We start from the raw sequence: 23,176 nt of genomic DNA, 5'->3' as shown, positions 1-23,176 counted from the left end.
GTTATAGGGTGGGCACAGTTATTCTATTCTTTTGAGTAAAGCCAAAAGCTTTTATCTGACCCCCTCCCTGAACCTTACAGGTAACTTGTGATTGCATTCTTTCTTTAGATGCACTGATATAATCATTAAAGTTCCTGCCATATGACTAAATTGAAATACAATAGAGCTTAATGATTAGGAGCATGGATTTTGAAACCAGATTACCCAGATTTGAAGAATGCTTCACCACATACAAATTGGGTGACTTTGGGAAAATTACTTTCTGGGGCCTCAGTTTCCTCATCTGTAAAATGGGAATAATATATAGAGCTAGATACACACAAAGGAGTGCATGTACATGTGGTGAAACCTAAATGAGCTCTGTGGATTATACCAATATCAATTTCTTGGTTTTGAAATTGTACTATATAGTTGTGTTAAGATGTTAACATTGAGGGAGGCTGGGAAAAGTGTGCATGGGACTTCTCCATACATTTCTTGGAAAAATTTCAGGAATTTATAATTATTTCAAAATAAAAAGTTAGAAAAATGTGAGTATTAAGAGTACCCATTCCATGGGTTTTCAGGAAGATTAAACGTTCCGATATGTATATCTAAAGTGCTTAGAATGATGCCTGGTATACATTAAGCATTATTTAAATGTTAGCCATCAGTTGAAGGTGATTTTCATTATTTCTGCTCTGATTCATTTTTATCATTGAAATCCCTGAAGGAACCCGTATTTCTTTGATTTAATAGCTCTTGAGGGAACTATGTGTCATATGAATATTCCACATAAGATATGTACATATATTTATATTTATAATTTAGTACAGTGTCAGGTACCCAATAGGCTTTCTACAAACGCTCATTCAACATTCTCCTAGTGTTAGCATCTTATGTAACTATGGTACATTCATCAAACTATTAACTAAACTACAGACTTTCTCTGATTTTGCCAGCTTTTTCCCACTAGTGTCCTTTCTCTGTTCCAGGATCTAGTTCGGGATACACATGACTTGGTTTTTGCGTCTTCTTAGTCTCCTCCTGTCTGCAGCAGTGCTCCAGTCTTTCCTTGTTTTCCATGACCTTGATAATCTTGAAGAGTTGTGGTCAGGCATTTAGTAAGTTTGTCAGACCTTTTTTCATGATTAGACTAGGATTATGGATTTGGGGAAGAATCTTCCAGAGGTGAAGTGTCATTGTCATTGCATCATAGCAGAGCATACACGACATCCACATGATGTATCACGGATGACGTTAACCTTGATCACTCTGCTAAGGTGGTGATGCCAGGTTTCTCCTCTGGAAAGTTATGGTTTGTTTTGACTTTCCATACTCTTTTTTCTTTCCATAGTTTGAAAGCTAGTCACTACATCCAGCCCATACCCGAGGAGCAGGGAATTAAGCTTCACCTCTTGAAACAGGAGTGTCTAAAGATATTATTTGAAATTTTTTGTAAGAAAGATTTGTCTCTTATCCCCAATACATTTATGTATTCAATCATTTATTTAAATCAGTGTGGACTTATGGATATTTATTTTATTCCTTGAATTATAAACCAGTACTGTTATCTATTTTGTTGCTCGAAATGTCCAGCTTTGGTCCTTAGGAGTTCCTTTTGGGTTAATGCTTGAGTCTTTTTGACATACTCCCAATCTTTTCTGTTTCTAACCATTCTTTGAAAGCATAATAAATGATGACATACACAAAGACGTGTCATATACAAACTAAACACGTTGGCATCCTCTAGAAATGTAATCTGCGTTGGCAGGTAACTTTAATTGTGGCTTCTGCAGTGGATATACTTCTTGATATCACTTCTTTTCGTGTGAAGTTTTGTTTTAAAAAAAGTGGGGTTCCTTGAAATTGTTCACGTATTATTCTAGTAACAGCTAGAAGTACTATTCCACTCAAAAAAAAAAAAAAAGAACTTGAAAACCAACTGATAGAATATTGAATATTCCCTATGCTCACTCTCCTGGAAAGTGAGAAAATTGTTAAAGGAATCCTTTAATAATTTTGTTTTCCTATTAAAAATAATAGTACAGTTAATAGAACTGCTCGGTTGAGAGCTGTGACTTAGAGTGTGGCAGGGCCTCATGATTTTAGTATCTTGCTGCTTTAGAAATTCTAGAATAACACTGCCAAATGCTCTCATAATGCCTTTCTAAATATTTATCTGAGAGATTCTTGCAGAGGCTTTTCTGAGCCATCAGGCATTCACGAACATGACTAAACTGGCAGCCAGGCAATTTTCTGGAGAGAAATGCAAATGTGATGAAGATCTTTGCATCATCCATCCACAAGTTAGTCCAGAAAGAAGCCAGGAGGCTGAGCTGGAAGAGGAACAAATGAGTTTATTTAGAAACCTACAGAGTTTAGTAGGCCTGTAATTTTAATATACTTTAAAAAAAAATCTAATAGTGCAGAATACTTACTTTGTACAAGGCATTAGAACAGACACGTTCACCGTTCTTATAACTTGAGAAGTTAAATCTTTACCCAAGACTGTTATCTTACTATTTTCACTGCAAGCAACGGAAAATCCAAACTGCAGTGGCGTGAGAAGTTTATTTCTCTCTTGTGCAAAAGTCCTTGAGCCGATCTGGTGCTTCAAGAGATGAATGGCCTTGACCTTGTGGTCTAAGAAGGCAGCATATGTGTTCTAAACAGGAGGAAGGAAGGAGAGGTCAAAAAGGGCTCCCATGCTGCTCTTTAGGAAGGTTCCCAGAAGCTTCCCGGGGACACTTCGGTTACACCCTCTTGGTCAGAACTTAGGCACGTAGCCATATCAAGCTGCAAATTATGCTGAAAATGTAGTCGTTCTTTTTCTAAGTGGCTTTGTGCCCAGCCAAGTCTTCTAAGGCCACAGAAGGGAAAGACAGCTATTAGCCACAGCCAGAAGCCTCTGCAGTAGTCACCGTGGCAGAGATGGGATTTGAACTCAGAGATGTCTTGTGCTCATATTCTTTCTGAAGCAGATCTGTGCATGGAGAGAAGTACAGGCAACATGTTGACTTGGCCACACTTTCAGCGTTCTCAAGTTAACTGAAAGAAAGGAACATGTATGCAACTGGGGACGCAAAGAAGCTGAAGAAGTGTAAACTGGGTTTGGAAGCTCCCTTTACCTGGGTACAGAGTAACTTTTTTTTTTTTTTTAATGCCAGATTTGATTTGTAGATTGGGGATGTCTTAAATGGATAATCAGATAGTATCTTATCTTCTTCCTTTCCAATCCTTGTACTTTATTATTTTTAACACCTTTATTGTAGTGTGATTCCTGTACAGTAAAGTACACATATTTCAGATGTACAATTTGATGAGTTTTGATAGATGTATATACACCACAATCAAGATAGCTAACATTTCCATCACTCCCCAAGAGGTGCAAATTTCGAATTCCCAATTTATCCCTTCCCACCCCACTTCCTGCCCTGGTAACCATAAGTTCGTTTTCTATGTCTGTGAGACTGTTTCTGTTTTGTAAATAAGTTCATTTGTGTCTTCTTAAAAAAGATTCGACATATGAATGATATCATATGGTATTTTTCTTTCTCTTTCTGGCTTACTTCACTTAGAATGACAGTCTCCAAGTCCATCCATGTTGCTGCCAATGGCATTATTTTATTCTTTTTTATAGCTGAGTAGTATTCCATTGTATGTGTATACACCACATCTTCTTTATCCAGTCATTTGTCGATGGACATTTGGGTGCTTTCCATGTCTTGGCTATTGTAAATAGTGCTGCTGTGAACATTGGGGTACATGTGTCTTTTTGAATTATATTTTCCTCCAGATATATGCCCAGGAGTGGGATTGCTGGATCATATAGTTAATCTATTTTTAGTGTTTTGAGGACTCTCAATACTGTCCTCCATAGTGGCTATACCAGTATTCATTCCCACCAACAGTATAGGAGGGTTCCCTTTTCTCTACACCCTCTCCAGCATTTATCATTTGTGGACTTTTGAATGATGGCCATTCTGTCTGGTGTGAGGTGATATCTTATTATAGTTTTGATTTGCATTTCTCTAACAATTAGTGATGTTGAGCATCTTTTCATGTGCTTGTTGGCCATCTGTATGTCTTCTTTGGAGAGATGTCTACTTAGGTTCTTGGGCAGAGAGTAATCTTAATAAGTCTTCAGGTCTTCCCAGAAAGGAAGAATAATACTTTGAGGACCACTGTCCATCATCCTAGACTAGACCCGTGCTGTCCAATAATACAGTAGCCACCAGCTAGCTATATATGGCTACTGAGGACTTAGTGACTAGTTAAGATTGAGATGTACTGTAAGTTTAAACCACATGCTTTGCTTCAGACTCAGTACAAACAAAAAATGAAATGCACCACAGTAATTTTTTATATTGATTACACGTTGAGAGAAAAACATTCTTGAGGTATGTTGGGCTAAATAAAATAGACTATTAAAATAATTTCAGATGTTTCTTTTTACTTTTTTAATATAACTACAAGATTTAAAATTACATATGTGACTCACTTTTGTGGACTGTTATATTTTGATTTCAATTTGTCCTACAGCTGTCCTGCCATTGAAACAGTTTTTTCAAAATGCTCATAGGATCTGTGAGAAAGTTATTTCTGAGATTTCCAAAAAGAGGGATGTGGCAAACTGGCTCAAATGAAAGACCCAGGTTCTTTTGGGGGTCTCTCTCTCTCTCAGCTTCTCTGAAATGTCAATGGCATTGACTATTCCTTGGGTGACTTGTGTGGACTGACTCCATTTGGATCGCACTGAGCCTCTCCAGCCCACACTTTGGAGGCATATGGCCATTGTTATTACTAGACCGATTAGGATATTTATTGAGGTTACTTTTTGAAAACACCTCTGTTTGGTTTAGTCACATCCACAAGGGACAATCCATCTGAGTTAGACTCAGTAATAACTCCTGGTCAGCACAGTCTCCTTGAAGAGCCTGATGATTTCTCGAAGATGACTGAAATTGAGTCCTCGAGCACATTTGCAGATTGTGTAATAACTTAATAAGTCTTTGGCTGGCTCAGAAGTACTGAATTCATTAAAGCAATTAGGTGCTCTCTTATTATCCTCTTATCTACCTCTAGCTTCAGACTCCCTTTGGTGGTGATTGATCTACACTTTCCTGTTGAAAGTTTAGTGTTCTCTATGTAGGAAAGGAAGGAGGACTTGAGGAGTTCTGCATTTTTGGTCCAGTAATATTTTATCATATATTTATCATATATCAGCAGTGAGCATATATTTTCCTTGTTCCTCTATTCTGAATATAGTTATATATATGTGTTTATGTAAATATATATACATATTTTGTATATACATCTATCTTATTATTATTTGAATATTATATATATGTAGGTAGATAGATAATCAGTTCTTATGTCCTTAGCATTTTCATCATATTTCATCTCATTCCAGATTTCAAATATTCTATTTGTCCATCCTACCACTGTAACTATCTTTTATTAACTGCACATTATTCAGCACCTGCATTATTCATTTGAACTACTTGCACTAATTACACGAATATCAAACACATTACACTGATATCAAATTAAAATATTGCATCATCTATGGCTTTTAAAATAAGCGTTTGATAAAGGACTTTAAAAGACTTTCTTGTTTAACAAACACTGTCCTTGATGACGAAAAAATCAAAGTATGTATTAACGATGAAAGTGAGGGAGAGGAAGCGGTGGCAGTGAGGGAAGACAGTTGTTGCCTATTCAGGGCGGATTGGTTTTTGAAAAGCACCAGTGTGGTTGGCTTTTAGGTAACTTAAGATCTTTAATTTTTGGAGACCACTATTGTTTGGTTGTCCCCCAATTCTTCTCTTCTTCTGGGACCAGTACCACTTATTTGGGGAAGCTTGTCTGCCTTGAATTCCAACCTAGTGGTTCTGGTGGTAACGGCCAACTGTAGTACCCCAACCAGTGGCCATAAAATTGGTCATATGATGCAGATTGGGCCAATGAGAGTTTTTTTCCCCAGGATTTTTCTATTTGGAATTGAGGAAAGAGAGTTTGTTCTTCATTGAAGAAAGCAAAGGAAAAAGGGTGTGCCTGACCATGTGATAGGTTTGAGAGCATATCACTGACATGCAAAGAGGAACAGATTTGGGGGATGGACAGAGAGTTCTCGGGGTGTTTGTGTATCTCATTTCATTAATATCTAAATATACATCCTACCCTTAATGACAATTCACTTATGCAAACCAATAAATTTCCCTTTGCCTACCTGAATTTGAGCTGTGTTTCTGTCACTTGAGAACCAAAAGTATTCTTGCTAGTATGTTATCCTTTTGGTAGTCAGCCTTCAAGATGGCTGTCAAATCCTCAACCCTGGTAGCCTCACCCTTGGGGTAGCATCCTTACAGAATTTTTGTTTTCTTTTTCTTTTCATCCTTACAGATTGAATAGGAATGTGATCAATAAAGCATAATGGGTGTGACCTCTACAGCTAGGTCATAGAAAGTATTAAGGCTTCTATCTTGATACCTCCCTTTGCTTGTAGAGGAGGAGGTCAGCTGCCATGTTGTACGGACACTCAAGTAGTCTCAAGAGGTGGCCCACATCAAGACAAACTAAGGCCACTTGCTAGCAGCCAGTACCAGCTCTCACCCTGTGAGTGAGCCACCTTGGAAGCAGACCCCCTAACCCCAGAAAAGCCTTCTGGTGACTGCAGCTTCATGAGAGACCCAAATTAAAACCACCTGCCAAGCCACCCCTGAATCCCAGACCCACAGAAACTGTAAGAGATAATGAATATTTACTGTTATTTCAAGTCACTGGTTTGGAGATAACTTGTTAGCCTAAGCAAATATGTTATCTGTATCACAACAGGTAATGCATACAGCCTTGTAGGAATATTGGAAAGAAAAGTGAGAGCCTTACTACAAGAACATTGTCCTTCCCAGAGGGATGGTCAGAGACTAAGTTGGCAGCCACCGATACCCAGTATTCTTATCCCATCTGCTTTACACACTTACCTGCATTTTATACATTAGCACCAACTGTCATGGAAGCTATTAACTCAGTATAGAAGAAAAATAGCAAATCAACTCATTTGAATTCCATTTCATGACAAAGAATAATCTGTTAGTTTAAATAAGATTCTATATCAACTTTTAGTTAAATATATTAAATCTCAGTTGCTGTTACTCATAGAAAAATATTAACTTCTTATGGACATTTAAACACATTTTTTTCCCATTGGTCAATATAGCAAACAATTTCTCTCAGACAAATGAATAATTGAGGACTTCTGATACTATCATCCAAAGAGGATTCTAATCATTAGATTTTCTAACTGGCTTCTCTACTAGAATATTGGATTTTTAGCTTGCTGTAGAATAATACACAAATACAATAAAAAGTTTTATTTTTTGATGTGATGTTTTTTAAACTTGTTAAATAACATTAAATATTTACTCTTTTTTCCTACTTTTATTCTCCAAGTTTTCTAGTTTTTATAATTATTGCATACATTTCTTTCTTTTTTGGGGGGGATTCAGTCCAGCTTCATGCTCAAATGACAATTCAGCAAATGGTTGTAGGTGGCTGTTCCCTTGGTCTCAGTGTGAGGCAGAAGCTTGAAAACCAAAAGATCCATATTTGTTCATGGCCTCGGCATTAACTGGTCTGACCTCACGTACCTTCTCTGTACTTATTTCTCCCATTTATCAAATGAGTACTTTGAACATGTATGATCCTACAATTCTATAAAATTGGGAAAGTCGCTGAAAATTGAGTCTTCAGTTATCCATCTTGTAAATTGGCAAGTAAGAAAAATCATCAACATTTGTATGTGTAAGGCAATAGATTTTTAGTTGGACTTGTGTTCTTGATGCCTAGAGTTGCATTTTATACAATGATTTCACTGTTGGAAAGATTTTTGAAAAATAAACATTATCAATAAGGTAAAATTAGGTTTTAAAATGCTGTTAAGAAAAAGTACCTAGGAGTCAGAAATGAGTCATAATTATAAAGATGACAATACCTTACATTGGAAAAACACTTAACATTTTCAAGAAATTATGATTTCAATTACAGCTGAATTGCATATTAAATAATATGTGTGAATAACCCAGTGGGGTAATGCCGCTTCCTTATGTTCTTCCTGATTCTTTGATTGTACAATGAAAAGTTTCTGGCAGGCTGGGTCTTCACAATAATAGTACAGCTCGCTATCTATACTACAATATAAATACTCCCACAGCAAACACTCAGTAACTCTCAGTCAGCCAGCATTTTATTTATGAAACTGTTGAAGATTCCTTCTCTAAACCAGTAATGAAAGATTGTCATGACCAGTAGAGTTTTACCGTTTGGTATTTGATGTGGACAAGAACTAGCATTTATCTAGTTACAGTGATCCTGGTGCATTGTGTGCTGTATTTCATCAGATCCGCATATCAAACCTGTGAAAGAGCTACCATCATTCCCATTTTCAAAACAAAGAAAGAAAGGCAAAAGAAGATAATTAACTTACGCACTCTGATATAGCAAGCAAGAGGAGGACCTGGGGTTTGACGTATCTCACAGGACAGCTTTCAAACTTTCTGTGAAGCTACAGAATCTTTTCTTAAAGCAAAAAGCTTCTGTGCACGTGGAAAATAGAAAACAGATAAATCCCTGGATGCTTCGGTGGAGCAGCTGGTTTTGGGGCTTTACTTCTCTTCCTGCCTCTGCCCCCACCGCCTTGGGCCATCCCCAGTTTGAAAACTACTGGATTATATCATTACACCTTCTTATTCTAGTTTTTCTAAAATCAACCATCCTCGTTTAGTGTACCAAATCGTTCTCTACTAACAAAAATATTTGACAAACCAGAGCAGCACAGTAATAATGCAAAGTAAAATTTGTCAAGCTTTAGAGATTATTATACAGAGATAGATAATGACGATGGTCATGATGACAACGGTGATGATGTTCACTTTACAGAAAAACTGCATTTTGTTTAGTTTCAGAGTTAAATAATAACACATGTGCAGGCCTTTTGAGGCACCTAGCCAGTTTCACTCTTCTCTCCCGAGCAGCATCAGAGTAGTTCTTTGTGTGAGGCTCCGTGCAGGTGAGTTCACCTTGTGTTTTTGCCTTGTATCCCCGTGGATTCGACAGGGATGGACAGGCCTGGAGACGGGTGGCCTGTGGTGTGGCCTGGCACGAGAGACGTGCCCTTTCTTCTCCCTTGCAGTTTGAACATGAAACACCCAGGGAGGGTCAGCACCAGGGAAATGCAGAAGTGAGGAGAAAGAAGACAGGAAACAGAAGCCATGAGTAAGCAAAGCCATGAGGCAGAGGGAAAGTGAGTGGAGTGGAGTCAGTAGCAATAGTTGGAAAAATAAGCAGGTAGAGAGAAAGAGCCAGAAGAGCTGAGTCATGTGTGTGGCAGCCGGCCAAGAGTTCCCGTGAGGTCACCCAAGGGTAGCTGACACGACTCGCCTGGAGCTTTTACTCAGTTGCTGCTGAGCGGCTGTAACAAAACTCTAGTTTTCTATGAGCCTGCCAATGAGACCTTTATCTGTCTTTTCTACTTCCCCATATCATCTCCTTTTAAATAAACCTGCATTTATTGAGCCAAGGGACAATTCTGTTTCTGCACCCCGAAAGAATCTAATTAACACAATATTGAAAGCTTGCACGGTGCTCGGAACATAACAGCCACTCCATATATCGTGACTGTTATTATTATGAAAGAAAGCCTTCAAGCAAGAGCAAAAACTGCAGACTAATGCTCAAATCCAAGAGTCACAGTTGGTTTGCATTTGTGATTTGGTAGCTTTTCTCCCTCCTTCTGCTTTAAAGGGGTTTTTTTTTTTTTAATTTATTTAAATTTTAGGAGAATGCCCAAATTGGATAAGTTTAGGTGTGGAAATAAAACACATGTTCTAACAATTTAGGAGAGATGGATGAATCTCTTGGGATCTGAGGTTTCACAAAATATTTCAAATTATTTTTCAAATATTATTGGCTTGGCAAAAAACAAAATGATTTGCTAAAAGAATTTCTCCTTTTAACATTCAAATGGCCTCAAGGGAAATGTAATGTACATATTTCTAACTCATTTTCCATAACTCAGTATTGTTTAATAGGAATTGACTGATGTTTAAAAATTTGATAAGTTTTTTAACTAAGAGATGTTTCTGGACGGTGATAGTGCCTTTTCAGAAAAGAGTTGAATTAGATGTTTTTTGAAGAGGGTCTCAGAGCTTGGCTTTAAACCTTACCAAATATTTTTCCTTCCTTTGTGTAACAGAAAAAAGTAATCTCTGAAAAATCTCCTTTCTTCCAGTTATGAACAAAAATATAATAATTTGAATTCCAGAAAATTAATGGCAACAGGGAAGAAACCAGCCATATTCTTAATCTAGGTGTAAAAAAAAGAAAGAAAGAAAAGAAAGGATAAGAGGGAAAAGGAACAGAGGAGGAAAAAAAAATGAGTGAGATGATAAAGGATTATAGGTTTGTGAACTAAATGATATGTAATCAGCAACCCACATTTCTCTGTGGAATGCAGGTGGTCTCAGAACTGTGTGGAGAGCTCAGCTAGTGTGAAATTACACTTTGATTCGACTCCCCTGGTTCCCTAGTCTGCTCGCATTATAATACTCAGCAAACTTTGCTGAGACCCCCTTCATAACTGACTGCCTTTTCTCGGTGCCGTGCACTCCGTGAAGGTGGAGTCCATGTCTCTTGTTCCCCGTTATCCCCAGAACCAGCATAATAAATACCCAGCGGAGTAGGGGCGCTAATTATTTGTAGAATAAAACCTTATAACATGGTAATGCCTGGGGGTTAAAAGCACAGGCCCTGGAATCAAATTCAGTGTCATTTTCCACCTCTGTAGAGAGGACGCACAGTGCCTGCCTCACCGAGTTGCAGTGAGGATTATAATGAATACATGTACAGCCCTGAGCAAGGTGCTTGGCATGTTAGTAGTGTTCGAAAAATGTTCGCTATAAAAATAATCATTAGTATTTCCTCATAGCAATGAATCTCAGCACTTTTCTTTTTAAAAAAAAAAAAGAATGTTTTTATAAAAGCCAAGTGAAGATAGATTTTTGTTAAAAAATACACATTGTGATGTAGTTATGCACATTTTATCAGCACAGCCTGAAGTATCACTGGTGATGCTCTCTTGCAAATCTCTCTCTCTCTCTCTTTTTTTTTTTTCCAATTGGCTGGTTGGCCACTCTCACCATTCGTGAGTCATTCGATCGTACTCATTTCTGGCTGAATTCAGTTGGCTTGGAACAGGCATGCCAAAAACTGTGAAGGGTTGTAACTCAGATTCTTCCAGCCTAATAAGTATGTCAGTTGTCTAAAAGAGTGGCCATGATTTAATGGTTACATAGTCAAGAATTCCTAGAGTAAGATTTTTCTTTTTCCAACACTGGCACGACTCTGCCCTTGAACAGAGTGTACTCAGGTCACACTGGAGATGAGGCCGCTGCCCAAATGTCCCTTGGACAGATGACACACAGATTGAAAGGCTATAAATGACTTGCCTGTGAGTCCAAGGATGACGTTAGCTTTTAACTGAACCCAATCACAGGCTGGAGGGCAATAATGAGAACTAGAATTTATTGAACACCTACCAAGTGTGAGATGGTTTATAAATATTATTTCTAATTCTTACAACAAACCTATGAAAGCCACTCCATCTTGCCCACTTAACAATTAAGGAAATTGAGACTCAAATAGGCTGTCCTTGCTCCAGAGTTCGCAGATTTAAGATCACTGGACTGTACCGTTGTCACAATTTTTATATAAATCTAGAACTGTTCTGAAATACAAAGTTTATTTTTAAAATAAAATTAAAATAATCCCTTTGTAAATGGGAATCCTCTGAAGAAAAAGTTGATTAAAAAAAACAACTTTCTAAGACATAGAATCTGGGCAAAAAAAAATCACCAGAACTGAGAATAAACCTGGTTCTGTTTTGACTTCACTGCAAAGAGCCTCTGCTCTGCTGCCTTCTTAGTGCTCGCACGTGGGATTTATAATAAGATGGAAACCATTATGTGGGGGAGGTTTTGCTTTGCTGCTGGGCTGTAGACTTCGTGAGAACACGAGTGTTGCTGGTCTTATTCACTGCTCTATCTTTGCCGTGCAATCCAATGCCTGGCATGAAATAGTGCACAGTAAGTATGTATTGCATGAGTGAATGAATGAATGAATGGCCGCTTCTCCTTGGTGGCCTCAAGGAAATGGTATGAGTAGACACCACTCATTTATCAAACATGTTGTCAGGCATTGCTTTCATTAAGGTCTTCAATCAGCAAATAGTGCAGGGACCTGCTGCTTTAGTAAATCCCTTATGATGGCAGTCCAGTCTTGAGGGGTGCTAAGGATGTTCCCCCAGTCTCACCAGCACAACTCCTAAACACACACACACACACACACACACACACACACACACACACACACTTTCAAATTCTGTCCATTTGCCAGACATGCTGTCTAACTGGCACCACTTAAAAAATTGCTCCATTGAGTAAATAAATGCTCATTTAAGAAAAGTAATAAGGGGAAAGTCTTACTGCATAGTCAGCCTTAGGGAGGGAAGGAGAACTCTAATAGAGGGGATGTGACAGTTAAAGAGCTTGCTGGAGTCCAGGCGAGGAAAGCCAAGGGGCGTGATTCTAGGCCGTGTGGTGAAGACGGTGTACTGGCGGGTGCCCTGTGCCCTGGGCAACGGTGACTGAGGTCTTCACTGCGTGGCTTCACAGGCAAAATGGCAGAACCCACTCCTGCCTGATTGCAAAGCCAGGCCTCGTTCCAGTCCGCTGTGGAGTGGACGGTGGCAAACTGTCAGCGTGACTCTGCTCTTAGGTTCCCAACTCTGTGAAAGCAGGAGCTTTGTCTGACTTGTTCACTGATGCACACTGAGTGATGACATTGCCTGTAAGCACCAAATAGGTGCTCGGGACGTATCTGTAACTTGAACAAGCCAGGCACGTTCTGTTTTAACGATTTCATTTCCTGATCACTCAGGGAAAAAACAGACATAGGTAAGGAAACCCACAAATTGGCAGCTCTAACAATTGTACCATCTTTACAAGAACGATTCTTATTTCTGATTCTCTTTGCTTTGTTATTTCTATTTTTTAAAATTATGTGCTGTTTGATTATTTTATAATTAACAAACTTATTGCTAAAATTTTTAAAAATTATTAAGAACTCTGCATTTCACCACCCACTATTTTTCACCGTTCAGTTTGCTAGATAGCCTTCTGAACACATACGTAAATATTTCTTCCTTCTTACAAAAAACAGGATCATACAACTTTATAATCTGTTATTTGCACTTAACATACTGGGACTAAGTGATAATAAATATGCTTGTATGTCACCATTCTTAGTGGCAACATGATATTCTTACGTGGCTATACCATATTCTATACTGACAATCTCCTAGGGTCCATTTTTGGCTAGTACAACTGTGCTAAATATGTATCTTATTTGTTTGCAAACATTAAACAAGCTTTTACTGAAGGCTGAGGTCAACAGGAGAGAATAAGACAGAAAGCTTAAACCTGGATCCTAGAGCTGGTACTCTCAGAGTCCACAGGCCTCCCTCCAAAGGCCTGTAGGCCACCTTGTACTTTAATCCTAGCCTGCTGTCCCACTGTGGAGTTTCTATCCATCTTTTGATTTATCTTTCGAATAGACTCTGCCCCTGATTTTTCAGGGAAGCTTCATTGTCCATTGTCCAGCTTTACCTCCATTCTCCCTTTACTTCCATTCCCATCCAGAAAATGTAATCCTAGCAGGATAGGATTCAAGAAAAAAATGTGTATTTCTTAGGGTGACCTACCCAGTTACAACCAGCTCATTGGCTTCTGCCAGCTCTTTAAGGCTTACACTCTTAGATAGTGAAAGGAATTTCCTGGTACCTCGCATGTTACATTTTTATGTCCTTAGCACCCTCATCTCTACGCAGCCAATACTCTGAGCTCATCTTGTACTGACACTGACCTGCCACAGGGACCCTGTGCCACTCCTTCTGTTCTGCAAACCTGAGTCATCACCACAAATCTTTCTCTCTTTTCAGGTCCCACATTACCTCTGGATGGACCCCACAGCAATGTATTCATGCTTTTTGGGGGGGGGGGGTGAGGCGTGGTGGGGGAGGTAATTAGGTTTATTTATTTCTTTATTTTTAGAGGAGGTACTGGGGACTGAACCTAGGACCCTGTGCATGCTAAGCACGCGCTCTCACTTGAGCTACACCCTACCCCCCATTCATGTTTTTCTGACTTTAGAAATGCCACAGGCCATGTCTCCATTGAACACAGAGAAGCAATTACTCAATTCAATGAATGTGTATTGAATAACAGACATGGTGCAAGACTAAGTCAGAACGGGGACAGTGAATGAGGACACTGAAGGGGTAAGAGACATCAAAGCAGAGAAAATACATAGGCAGGTAGGTCTGGGAAAGGCAACACAATGTAGCACTGAACCTCTCAGATTACAAGCTACACCAGGACAGGGTGTTTGTTTGTTTGTCTGTTTGTTTGGCTTTGTTTTGTTCTTACACCACTGTACCCCCAGCGCCCAAAACTGGCACATCAGAGACATTCGATCAGCATTTGTGGGATGTGTGAATGAGCGAGATATGACTCTTGACCTCCAGAAGCTTACACTCTAGTGAACAAGAAACAAAGGCTGTGGAATATAATAAATGCTCCTATAGGGATCAACACAGTGGGAGCAAAGGCACCAAATTCAGTCTTGAGGTGGTTTAAGAAGGCTGGGGACTAAAGAATTTGGTCCCCCCAGTTTGCCACAGGCTACAGTAAGGCTGGGAAGGTGCTAAAACAACTATTTCTATCTCCTAGCCAAATGGTTCTGCTCCAGAAACAAATGTGTTGAACTGAGTCAGACCTTTTACTCTCAGTCAGTTTCCTACTCTGTGTAGCTATAACTCAGTTTTCTTCGTGAGTGGGCCTACCTTTAATCGGCCTGTTTCCACGTTACTGCCTATCATGAGAATCCAGATATAAATTTCTATGAATAATTTTAATATAACCTTCCTTTTTATCATTGGTGCAGGTGCTGGGCTTTCTGATCAAGTATTAAGGTGAAGTGGAGAAGGAGAGGAGAGAAAACAGGTCCTTAGGAACAACAAAACCAGAGGGAGGGGGTCTGTGGATTGCTGAGTTACTAAGGAGACCTAATTTCTAAAAAACTGCTCTCAATATTTAAAGGGAAGCTTTCCCATTACAGAAAAAAACTAGAAACTAAAATTAAGATTTGGAAGGAGGGTATGGCTCAGTGGTGGAGCCCATGCCTAGCATGCAGGAGGTCCTGGGTTCAATCCCCAGCACCTCCATTAAATAATAATAATAATAATAATAATAATAATAATAATAATAATAATAATAATAATAATAATAATAATAATAATAAAGCTAAGGTCATCAAAGCCTTTCACAACATCACTCTGAATATGTGGGTGAGAAGGTTGGGGATGAGGCTTGGTTGGTAGTCATGCTTCTACTTTGGGCTGTTATAAAATAATTTGCATTCTATCTTGAAACTCCCTTGGTGTAGGCCTAAAAAAGAAGAATGTATCCTTTTAGGAAAGGCAGTTATCTCCTAAAGGAAAGCAAATTATGCTGTTGAGCATTACATTATGGGTCCTTGTTCCCAAGTAAACACAGAAGAGGACTTTCTGGCAGAAATTTTCAACTACGAGAGGACCTCTGACTCCAAACACATTGTTAGCGCTCGCAGATTCCTGCAGGAGCAATCAATGCACAGATGGTGTATTCTGTTGAGATTCTTGAAGGGGGCTCTGTATGTTGATGGTTATCAGTTTATGCACGAGAGTGACATAGCTGCGTTTGCAAATAATAGACAAGAACATTTAGTGATAAAATAGAAGGCCATTTGGACTATTAACGTTTTCATTATGGCAAGTGGAGAGTGGTGCGTAAAGTTGCGGGTAAGTATGTTTATCTCTGTTAATGCTATGCATGCTTTGCAACAAAGACTTGCTGAATATAAGTTGAGGGTGGTGGTGGTCATGCATTATGGGTAATATTGAAGAGCTAGGCTACGAAAGCCTGCATTTCCTGGGTAACAAAACATTTAATGTGAAAACTATGTATGTAATTTCCCAGTTCAACTCAAGAAGTTAAAACTGACGGATCAGATCCTGAAATCGAACCATCTAAAGAAGACATCCTGTTTCATTTTTCCAGGAGAAAGGCAAAACAGCCACGCCTTTAGTTTGTTAATGCTTCAGACTGGGACTGTTCTCTGGGCAGGGTCGGTGCTGCCTTGCACCTTCACACAGTTTTTCTCACTCTGCGCGTAACACTCACTCCCCTCGCTCTTTCAGTTCAAGTAGCAACGCTGCTAATGAAAACGTTTCCAACTAAATGTCTAACAAAGTGATTCTGTGTTTCTCTTTTCACACAGTGAGGTAATCATTCCGGAAAAGCAAATAAATCATTCTCTTTTGGGGCGAAAGCCTTCATATTTGATAAGCGATTTGAAAGTAAAATGAGATTTTACATAAACATTTTACACTTTTTATGGACTTACCTTTACTGGTATTCTTTCCAGGAAAGATCATCACTAAAAGAAGCATGTACTTATCAAAAATGCGTACGACAAAGTACCGTTATAGATAATGTGGGTTAGAGAAGTAGAGAAATCTTGCAAAGTGAATATGAGACAAAACCTAGTGGTAAAAAGGTTCTAGGAGAGTAGTGTTAAAGACAAAAAAATAAAAATGTTTTGCTTTATCTGAGCATAGAACCACTACCTAGAAATACACAGAAGATAAAAAGAAGATGGGGAAACAACAAATTGCTCAGAGAGAAATATATATATAAAAGAAAAAGAACTAGTAACTCTCTCTTTTCAGAATGTCATCTGCTTCTTAATGTGGCCCCTCTGGATGGCTGCCAAGTCAGAGCTGGACTGGAAATGTGGTCATAGAATCTGAGACATAAACTTTGTTTCACATTCTTGTTCCATCTCTAAAATTCTTTTCTTCTATATTTAAAATATCAACTGGCAATTAGTTCAGCAATTTATATGTACGTAGAGACCCTCGGCTCTAGTGAAACCTTATAAAACTGTTTATAACATACCACAGTGGAGAAAAAAGCAAAATGACAAAGGACCTGCCCCTCCACCCCCACCTTTGGCTTTGCACCCTTCTGGCTAGAATTATATATAAAAGCAGTGCAGTTTTATTTTAGTGTGACTGCTGCTGAGAACAGGGGTCACAGATAACCACCTTACAGACTAAGCAATGCCAGATTGGACTTTATAGCGTTTTGTTGGGAGGTGTAGGATTTATATTCAAGGTATAAATTTGGCACTTCTCAGTGTATATTTATTGAGCATCTACTGTGTGCCAGGTACTAAAACCAGTCTCCATGGAGGATGCAAAAATGAATGGAACACAATTATGTCTTCAACAAGGTTGCAATCCAAGTGGGAGTTATGAAACATTACAATCAGCTACAATAAAGGTATGTCTGGTATGAAGCTTTGATTGTCTGATGTAGTCATAGCCACCTTCAAAGAAACACAGCTTAAAATTGTTACTTTCTGTGTACATGATGCATACCAATGGATCTGAGACCAGCACCTAAATCTGGAAGTTGTCTGGGCCACAAACTCTGCCCAAGACAGGGGTCTAAAATTGGTGACTCCCTCACTGGCCAGCTTGATTAAGTTCACCTTCCTGAAGTTTGAATGTGAGACATGCAGAGAATAAGTTTGTTGGGAATGTGGCTGAAGCTGAAGATGTAGAGATAGGTGGTTACTGTCATTACGATAGCAGAAAATTAGAATAAGGAGCCAGTCATGGTGTGCTGCTTGAGTAGAGGGGATGGGGACGGCAGATCGTGAGAGCTTCCTCTGAGCCTGGAGGGTCCCAGAACGAGCATTGCTATGTTCTGGATTCAGGTTGTGTTCTCCACTGATCTGACTACAGAGATTGTTGCTCTTTCTCTTACTTCCCTGCAGAGCTTCACAATCTAGTCCTGTTAATTAGGGGAGAATCGCAATGTGCCTATTCCCTGCACACTGAAAAGGCCCTCCTGACACAACCAAAATATAGGTCTAAGGGTTAAATGAAATACCTAGCAGTGGGATTGTTCTAACCTTACAGTTTCAGCACCAGACACTTAGAAGGCCCCACAGATATTGACTGAAAGATGTAGGTACAGTATAATGAGAGCTGAGAAGAGTGGAAATTACTCCTTGTTAAAGAGAATCAGAGACACGCTTTTATGGAGACAGTGTCATCTGAGCTGAGCCTTGAAGTCAGAGGGTGCCTAGTTGGGAGTGAGGGAGGAACTGCTCCCTGAAACATATTTTCCAAAAATGGGACTTCTTAACTGTTTTTAAGTTTTTATGTTGTCATGAAAGTTTTTTAAGGGAAGACGAAAATACATTGGAGAGAACATTAGGAACATAGTAGTTAAAGGGTGGTACCGTTTGAAGGTACAGTGAGTCCTTCAGTATCCATGAGGAATTGATTCTAGGACCGCTGCAGATACCGAGATCCAAGGATGCTCAAGTCCTCTATATAAGGGGCATAGTATTTACATGCAACCTATGTATATCCTCTCATATACGTTTTTTTTTTTTAATTGGAGTACAGTCGGTTTACAATGTTGTGCTAATTTCTGGTAAACACCATAGTGATTCATTTATACATAGGCTCTTTTTCATTATAGGCCATTACAAGGTATTGAATATAGTTCACTGTGCTATACAGTAGGACCTTGTTATTTATCTATTTTATATATAGTAGTTAATATCTACAAATCCCAAGCTCCCAATTTATCCCTCCCCACCCCCTTCCCCCTGGAAACCATAACTTTGTTTTCTAGGTTTGTGAGTCCCCTCATATACTTTAAGTCATCTCTAGATTGCGTATAATACCTAACACAATGCAAATGCTATGAAAATAGTTGCTGGGTGCACAGCAAATTCAAGTTTAGCTTTTGGCAACTTTCTGGAATTTAAAAATTTTTAGCCCGAGGTTAGTTGAATCCCCGAATGCGGAATCCATGGACATACAGGGCCCGCTGGATCCGCTTCTCCGTAAACCCAAGGCATAGATCTTATACCTGAGTCTCTACTCCGCCCCCATTAGAACCTGCTTCACTCATGTTTGAGGATTAGGGAGGATTCAGACAAAATAAGAATTCCAGGCAGCAGACAAATTCTTAGTGGCAGCAAAAGTAGGGAAGGAAGGAAATTTGGCGTCAAGTAAAGCACCTGAATGAAGGAAGGAAGATACTAATGGGAAATGAAGGTAGAAAAGTAGCCTCACATTTGAATTTGATTCTGTAAGTATTTGTGCTGTAGGTGTTTATGATTTCTGAAGAAGGGAGGGATGTCAGCACTGTGCCTGAATAGGATTAATCTGAAAATAGTATATGAAGTGGCATTAAAGAGGGGAAAACCATAGTGAGGGTGGGGTTGGGACAAGCTAAGAACCCAGCACAAAAGCCCAGGTGAGGCAATGTGAGTTATTGTCATTGTAAAAGTACATACTTTACAGTGTTACTATTTACTATTTGTGTGTGTATCTTGCATTTATATGCATCCTTATTATTTATTTAGTACAGCTCTTTATGGTAAGCCAATACCACAGCGATACTGCACATCTTTCTTTAATTTATAGCAATAGGATGGCATGCAAGATGCAAAATTCTCTAGCAGCTTGTTTCTTCAACAGCACATAAGGAATAATGAAAACCACTCCACACACTGTTTACTATTTTGGGTAGAGATGTTACTGAAACCTACCCAGTCCCAAATTCCTTTACAAAGTGATGCTTTTTTAAAAAATTTATTCTCAAATGCTCTGAGAATTCTTAGATTTGAAAGAAAACCAAAAGCAATCTACCTTTGAATATTGAGTTTCATATCTTAATGTTGCAATGCGTAACATCACACCTTTTAGAATTCGATAAACTCACATTTCACCCTGTGAACTTACGTGCATCTCAGCAGCCTGCTTCTAACCATCTGAAAGCAAGCTCACAATGAATGGTTTTCAAGTGTTCTACTCGAGAAATATTTGAAAAAGATGGCCCAGCAGTATATTGATAATGGCATCAAAGCTTTTCTTTTGTTTCTTCTTTTTCTTTACTTTGCAGGACTTCTGATTTCCCTTAGAAAAAGAATGATTCTCAGTCTTTTTCTCTCTGAGGCACAAATGATGGAAGATAATCACATTCATCATACACTCCCATGGGAACTAGCTGCACCTCCTACTCAAGAAAGCGTCAGAGAATTCAAGTCAGCTTGGGAAGCATGCGCTAAGGATAACCTTGAACATGAATTAAATGTTTTAAAGCCAGCCAACTCGAGTATGAGATACTCTAATATTAGTTACAAATGACTTGTAGATATTCACACAACTAAATCATCTCAACGCCTTGCTTGGTTGACAGCTGTGAGCCTAGATGACGTTCTCACCAGCAAGCGTTACTCCGCGTGGGTTAAGTACACACACGACACACTCCCCCGCCATCTGTATGCATCCACCTTCCCAGTCTTAAGTAGACATAGACTCTCACAGTTTTTCATTTTTATCTCTGTTTTCTAAACTTTCCTGTTTCAAACTCTATCAACAATTACCTACAATGGCATAGAATTCGCTCTTTGATTTTATCTGTAAATATATTTAATCACAACAAATTTTCACTTTGAAAATTAGATTGGTTATGGAGGGTTCATTTTGATCTTTTTTCCCATAACATTAACTTCAGGCTAATAAGTATTCTAAGCCGTAAAGAGAAAACAAAAAGTATTTGACATGTTCAAAGGTAAAATCCCTTCTCTCATCTAAAATCATGAGGAAGGGGGGAGGGTATAGTTAGGGGGGAGGGTACAGCTCAAGTGGTAGAGCACATGCTTAGCATGCATGAGGTCCTGGGTTCAATCCTCGGTACCTCCTCTAAAAATAAATAAATAAGTAAACCTAATTATCTCCCCACCACCAAAATAAAAAAATTTAAAATCATGAGAATTTGCACTCTCCTCACAATTTTATCTGTTAATAGAACATATTTGGGTAGACCTACTATTAACTTTAAAATACAAGCCAGGAGAAACAATTGACTCGAGTGTCCATTAGTCTTCGTTTGTTGATGTAATAGCTTACTTCAGAATGGTTTTCTGGAAATACATATTTATTATATTTTAGTATATTTTTGTGGTTGACCACATTCTTATCATTCTGACACACGTCAAAGTTCATTTTAGGATCTCTTTATTTTTTTATTCAACAGATTTTTTGAGTGTCTACTCTCTGTTCTGGTGATGGGAATTCAACAGTGATTAGAATAGACACAAGTCCTAGCTCATGTATAGCGTAGTTGCTAGTCGGGGAAAGAAAGAATGTGATCAAATAAGTAAGTGAAACATATTGTGTGACAGATGGCAATAAGTTCTATAGAAAAAAGAAATGCAGATAGAGAGGAGAGAGAGTTCTGGAGTGGAAGTTGCAGTTTTAAATAAGGTGGACAGGGACCTCACTGAGAAACTGGCCTTTCAGCAAAGACCTGCAGGAAGTGAGGGAGTGAATTATGGGGTTGTCTGAGGGAAGGAGCCTGCCAGGTAGTAGGAACAGCAAGTGCCAAAGCCCTGAGGTGAGCGCCTGCTGGTCTGTCCAGGGAGGAGGACGTGCCATTAGGAAGGTAATGGGGTCTCTTGTGGACATTTTGAGGGTTTTGCTCTTGAATGAGATGGAAAGCTACTGGAGGTTTTTAAACAGAGGAATGACAAGATCTTAATTGTGACTGACTTGAACATCACTGGATGGGATAAAATAAGAGTTTGGAGTCACTTTAGTGATGACTTCTAGAGAGCCAAGGTGTTTTATGGAGCTGGGCAAAGATTTAGTGTCTGAGGATTTTCATAATTTTGGTATTTTTTCAGGAAGTCAGGAAGGAAGGAAGGAAGAGAAAGAAAAGGGGGAGTGGGTAAAAAGGAAGAAAGAAAAAGAAGTCAAGTATTGTCGAGACGCTGAGAGTAGAAACTTTCATTATAAGCACAGTATCCATACTCCTGACAAACCTGGTAAATTAAAACAATATGGGGAATATATAGTGCTCTTATAGTCACAATAAATAGATGATAAATGCTTTGTTTTTGCTCACAACTTTCCTTCAAGCCAGGACAAGCCCTTCTACCCGGTTTGTTAGTTAAACTGTCTGCAAAATGTCTGGAAATTATATTTGAAAACGTTTCCTTGGCGTCTTGGGATGTTCAGTTAATTAATGTCTTGTAAAGTGCTTCAAGATCCTCAAGAACACAAAACCACCCTAAAAACAAGAGTTCTCGATTATTGCAAGGAAGGACATGACTTGGGGCATCTGTTTTACCTTTGTATATTTTACAAAATATACAAATCTGTATATCATATTGGTGATAATTTCTCCCACATACCATTATCAATAGAAGCTGTTTAATAGTGACTCGGAGAGCCTATTCTGAGAAGCTGAAGAATCGTTTTGGAAACGCTAACAACGGTATTGGCCTTTATTAAACTGTGGCCCTGTTTTACTAGTGAAAAAAAATTAACAAAGAGCTCTTTTGAACAGCAGTTATCAAATGTGGTCCAGTTACCCCTGGAGATTCGGAGACCTTTTTAGGAGTTCTGCAGGGTCAAACCTATATTCATAATAATACCAAGAAGTTGATTTCTGTTTTCACTTTCATTTCTCTTATGAGTGTATAGTGACGTTTTCTAGATTCTAAGTGTGATGTCTAAGCAGATAGAATGTAGGAACAGATAGGATCTAGTTTCTTCTATTAAGCCACACATTCAAGAGACTTGCAAATATGTTAAAAAAAATGCTACTCTTCTCGCTGCTTTTAAAAAGATAGTTTTTTTCACTGGATACTTGACAAGGCAAATAATCTTCCACGGAGACTAGAAGAATTTAGGAAAAAAAGAAAAAAGTGACTTGCTTCTTTCAACTGAGGACATATGGAGACTGAATTAGACACCTGGTCCCAAAAGGTTAATAATGCCCCTAGATTCCAGAATGTTAAATTGTCCTGCACAAGTAAAGCTCTGTTGAATGCACATTGCCACAAATGGAATAGAAGCAGCTCACAACGTATCTAATGACTGTGATTAAGGAGAGATGGAAACTAGGAAAATTAGGCTTGTAATCTACAGGTTGTCCAATGA

The 23,176-nt window shown here is 38.7% G+C and overlaps 1 long non-coding RNA gene across 1 annotated transcript in view; it reads left to right on the top strand.

Moving 5' to 3' along the window:
- Positions 1-22,553, top strand: part of LOC123614460 (uncharacterized) — an 82,369-nt gene extending 59,816 nt beyond the window's left edge. The window contains exons 5-6 of the long non-coding RNA XR_006721867.2: positions 17,367-17,480; positions 20,130-22,553. This is a non-coding gene — a long non-coding RNA (uncharacterized LOC123614460). The remainder of the gene's footprint in view (positions 1-17,366; positions 17,481-20,129) is intronic.
- Positions 22,554-23,176: the final 623 nt, after the last annotated feature.

The sequence above is a fragment of the Camelus bactrianus genome, chromosome 34 (genome assembly GCF_048773025.1).
Source record: "Camelus bactrianus isolate YW-2024 breed Bactrian camel chromosome 34, ASM4877302v1, whole genome shotgun sequence".
NCBI classification, from domain to species: domain Eukaryota; kingdom Metazoa; phylum Chordata; class Mammalia; order Artiodactyla; family Camelidae; genus Camelus; species Camelus bactrianus.
This window is presented reverse-complemented; position numbering and strand designations above follow the sequence as displayed.